The sequence below is a fragment of the Chenopodium album genome, chromosome 26 (genome assembly GCF_948465745.1).
Source record: "Chenopodium album chromosome 26, dcCheAlbu1.1, whole genome shotgun sequence".
Taxonomy (NCBI): domain Eukaryota; kingdom Viridiplantae; phylum Streptophyta; class Magnoliopsida; order Caryophyllales; family Amaranthaceae; genus Chenopodium; species Chenopodium album.
Window position 1 is genome coordinate 16,509,202 of NC_137859.1, and position 5,212 is coordinate 16,514,413.

Below are 5,212 nucleotides of genomic sequence, written 5' to 3' on the forward strand. Positions count from 1 at the left end.
TCTATATCTTAGGGAGAAGTTTTAGCATTATATTTATTAGGAAATGATGTCAAACAACGATGATTTAAATTAAATTATAAAATATAGTGCTAAAGAATAAGAAATGCTACGTAATAATATAAGATACTACTTAGGATATTATCATAAAGTATGACTATTTAATTTTTTTGTTATCTCCTTTCATCTTACGTACATTAATTATACTATAAATTCACAATGTTTATTGTACTTTTTTTATTTATGTTTTTTATTTATTTTTTTTATAGTTATAGTGATTTCGTTTTGAACAATTTCTAATAAGCGATTAGTGAAATACTATTGTAAAATTGTGCATAGCACGGGTTTTGAACTAGTATAATGTTAAAAAAAAATGTCACAACTATGCATTAAGCTAACTTTGGTTTCGATTTTAAGAGATTTAATATTTGAACTTTCAAAACCGTGCAATTACATGAGTACTATACTAATTTCATTCTATAAAATATATATTTTGAATGCACGGGTACACTCTAGTATCCATAAATAACATAACAATTAAACAAGGATTTTCTTGCAGTTTTGATTTGCTGTATCACTTGTACCTCGTATTATGTTTCCATTAACCTCAAAAAAAATAAAATAAAATAAAATAAAATAAAATAAAATAAAATAAAACTTAAAAAAATTGAGAGAACGCACATGACAATCCATACTACCTATTTTTAAGGTCTCATCCCTCCTTTTTTGAGACGAATGAAAATAAAGAGGCATAAAAACTTATAAGAATAGTGCAAATATTATTTGTATATTAAAATCTTATTGTTAGATTTGCATATATTTAGGCTTCCCATAAACCAAACCCTGCTATCCTGATCAAGTTGTGCTGCTATTCTGAATATCCAAGTGTTCCTGATGTGCCAAGTCGTAAGTTGTATGGAGACCAAAGAGTACATAGTAGATCAACATTACAGCAGTACAAATGCCAAATCTAATGAAAGCTTCAGCCTTTAATGAACCCATCAGAAACACATTGATGGCTATAGATAAGGATGGTAGCCACGGGACCAAAGGAACACCCCACACCTTTGTTGTACGCTGTTGAGGCAGCTTGAGTGCTATACCCGCGGTTGCCAATAACCAGCACGGGACTGTTATAGTATATGCTAACCAGCCATTGGGATTTGCACTCCAATAAGCTGCACTACCTATCGACGCAGCAATGATGATCAGCAATAAACCAATTAGTGTCCTCAGATTACTGCTACTGGTGACACCTTTCACATAGTACCTTCTCATAAGGAGTCCTACCGCCATCATCATGAAGATAAACAAGGTGCTGATGGATAATAAGCTTGATCATGTGTCTAAGCTTGAGAAGAAGGCAAAGGTAGCACTTAAGATGGTTGTTAAGAGTGTGGCATTTATAGGATCGGAGTGCCTGTTTTCGGGTGTACAAAAGCAAATAGTGGAGGGATCATGTGTGCTCGTGCTATATGAGTCATGTATCGGGCTTGGCCTAGTGACCCTACCAGTAGTACTGTTGTCATTCCCTTTAGTGCACCAAGAGCTACCAGTGGCTTTGCCCACTTTAATCCTACACTCTGGAACGCGAGTGAGTAAGCTGCATCAGGATCTATACTTGAGTAAGGCTGCATCATACTCAGTGAAAGAGCCATCAAACAGTATATCACTATGATACAGGACATAGACCCGAGTAATCCTATTGGTATATCTATTGCTGGGTTTCTTGTTTCCTCGGCCAGGTTGGCTATTGTATCGAATCCACCATAAGCAAAGTAGATAATTGCAGCTGCTTGAAAGATCCCTTTAACTCCATAGGGAAGAAATGGGGTCATATTCGATGTTTTTCCGTGTAAGAGTCCTGCAATGATCACAAAGAATATCACAGCAGTGTTTATTGCTGATGCAATCCAGTTAAAGATGGAAGTTTTCCGAGTACTCATGATAGCGATTGTAGATGAGATTATTAGAACTCCAACTGCAATAGGATCCAACATGTTGAACCCTTCAGAAAGATCAGAATGAATCCTTAAAGAATTCGGCTGAAGATTTAACAAAGTTGTGAAATAAGAGGTCCAACCTCTAGCAACTGCTGCACTCCCAACAATTCCTTCTAACAGAATGTTACCTGCTGCTATGAATGCAACAAAATCTCCCAATTCTATTCTCAGATAAGAACCACCTGCAACGGGAATCTCTACCGCAAATTCTGTATAGCAGAAAACAGAAAGCATTGCTGAGAAACCTGAAACCAAATAAGACATCACAATAGCAGGTCCAGCATCATCATGAGCTTCTTTGCCTGTCAGAACAAATATTCCTGCGCCGATCACTGATCCAAACCCGAACCAGATTAAATCCCACCAATTCAGGCAACGTTTCATGTCGTTCTTACTCTGCTGTCGAATATCACCAAGCTCATTCGCATCATTTGAACGACTCATAAGACGGTCTCTGAACCGGTGACACGTCTGCAAGACTACAGACCTGTAGGCATTCCAGTTTTTGAAGGACTCTCCTGGGAAAAAATCAGTCTTACTCAATTTCCAGTAACTTGGTGGGTTTACAGTGTCAGATTCACTTAGAGTAGCCATTTTTTTTTCTTAGTAAGAGTGTTCTTTTGGCAACAAGGAAATAAGGAATAGTAGAATTAGTAGTATTATTTTCTTGACTAGTATGCAGTTGTTGACTCTAAAGTTTTCGGACTACAAGTTTGTGAACCAGATTCATTTGTATTTTAGCAACAAAAAATCATGATAAGGGTACATTTTCTTCAGTTTGATAGCACATCAAGTTAATCATCCTTTCCTGAATCAAAAACTTTTGCATGCCCCCGGTTTACAATAATTTTATTGTACATCGAATATTTTGCGAAAAGTGACCCTTTTTTCTTACACAAGTAACCCTTTTTTCTTACAAAAGTGACCCATATTTGTTTAGGCAAATCTCAATAAGGACATATGAGAATCTGCTAGGTTTGAGGGGTAATAACAATCATACTACCAAAAGCATATAAATCAATTAAGAATGATTGATAAAGCAATAAGTAAACAACAAGTAAGCAATAAATATTCAATCATGTAAAGAGAATGAGTTCAGAAATACAATACTGAGCAAGGACAAGCCTCCTTCTCCAGTAGGGATGCAGTTCCGTAGATAAAAGTAGAGTAATTTGACTATATTTTAGTGTATGCGTGCGTACATGAATGTTAAAATGCCTAATTATGCTTATATATACCTAGGGATCTCTAGAGTTTACAAATATTTCCAGAATATATTTGAAACATAGAAGATCTTCTTGATTTATCTTATTCCTTGTTCTGTAGGTGTATCTTTGGCAAGTATCCTCTTGATTGATACTCTTGATGATGCTTTCCTAGTTTGCTCCAATCAAGCCGTTCTTGTTTATTTCGCTGAATCTTTGATCTTGGGTTGATGCCCTAAGTATACTGGGTCGTATGTTAATACGGGCCCAACAATTTCTCCTAATTTTTATTTTCAAGTATTGGAAGTGAAAATTACCTAAAAAAGCTGTTAGAAGGATTTTCGAATTTTCAGAAATTATTTCAACGGTTAACAAAAATAAGGAACGTGGTGGCAGTTTTAAGGCAATTTCCTCGGTAACCGTGAAGGGCGGTTTATTTCTTTCTTCAGTATTTATTGGGTGTGCAGGCTCTTGTCTAATTACTTCATTGCTTTGCCCCAATTTCAATTTCATCAGGTATTTTCTCTCTCTTCTCTGTTTCCTCTGTTTTTTCACTTCGTATTTTTCTTTCTGTTTTTGCGATGGATGATCATGTGAAAGTGGTGTTTGCTGGGGTGGATGAGGGTGTGAAAAAGCCTAACTTGGTGGCTCAGAACGTTTTCCCTGCTAAGGATGTCTATCCTTCCACCATCACGAAGGAGGAAGTTCAGAACATCGCTACTATTGCGCAATTCCCTGATGGGGTTGTGGTGAAAATCCCATCTACCAGGGAGAGGGCTAACTGGACTGCCCCTGGTTGGGTGTGTTTCTTCGAGTATCCCTTTGTAATTGGGCATACTTTCCCTTTTTCTGCTCTTGTTCGTCAATTTCTTTCTAGGGTTAGGGTTTCACCTTATCAGTTATTGCCCCAAACTTGGAGGGTTGTGAGAATTTTGGATTTTTGAGTGCAAAATTGGGTATAGAGCTTGATGTGAGGGACTTGTGTTATCCTTACACTATTAGGACCAGTGGTAAGGGTTGGGTTGGTCTTCGTTTGAAGGATGGTGTTGGTCCTTTGGTGACTGACTTGGAGAAGGCGTTTGATAAGAAGTGGTATCACAAGTTCTTCTTTGTGAGGATTGACTCGTTGGGTGATGATTGCGATTTTTTGATTGACACTATTGTGGCTGAAGGTATTTTGTTTTCTTATTCTCCTATGTTCTGCTCTCCTTCTTTGTTGATTTGGGCTTATTTGCTTGTTGGTTACAGTGAGTAAATTGAAGCAGCGCTCTCAGTCTTCGTCCCTAATAGACAAGTTGTACGCGTTGAGTGCAGACGAGAGGTCCTTCATCAATTGACGCAGCCAAAAGCAGTTATTCAGATCAAGTCTCTGGACGATTCTGACTCTGAGCAGAAAGTTGCCCCAACTATGTCTCAAGGTTTGTTCTTCTTTTTTCTGGTATGTTTGTGATGTTTTGCTGTAGATGTGTTTAGTTGTTGCAAGTTTGTTTTTCTTTTGTCATGAATTTGTTGGTTTCCAGTTTGTTTGTCCTTTCTGAGTTAGTTTCGTGCCTTGCTGAATATGCTTGTTGTGCTTCTTGCTGAATATATCTATTGTGTTCCTTATTGCGCCCCTTTTTAAATTCTACCATGTTCCTTGTAGATACTTCGAGGTCACTAAGGTTTCATGATTTTCTTAGCTCGTCCTCCATCTTAGGCCGCCTCAAATCTTGTTCGTCCCCTCAGACTTCTGAAACTGTTCCTATCAAGATGGTTGCTCCAAAGGGTGTCCCTCCTCCGCCTCCGCCTCGCGCAAGTCTCAAGAGGAAGCTGGAGATGCCTATTGACGTTGATGCTGCTGAGTTCTCTTTTGATTCCCTGGCTCCACATGTGGATACTCTGCTGTTTCCATCTTTCAAGGATCGTCAGTCCTCACTGACTTTTGCTGACCTTTCTCAAGAGGCTGCTGTGCAGTCCTTCCAGGTATGGTATACTCCAAAATTTTTTGATAAAATCGACGTTACTGCA

At 37.9% G+C, this 5,212-nt stretch overlaps 1 pseudogene; it reads right to left on the minus strand.

Moving 5' to 3' along the window:
- Positions 1 to 282: 282 nt before the first annotated feature.
- LOC145618327 (cationic amino acid transporter 5 pseudogene) lies at positions 283 to 2,594 on the minus strand (annotated as a pseudogene).
- Positions 2,595 to 5,212: the final 2,618 nt, after the last annotated feature.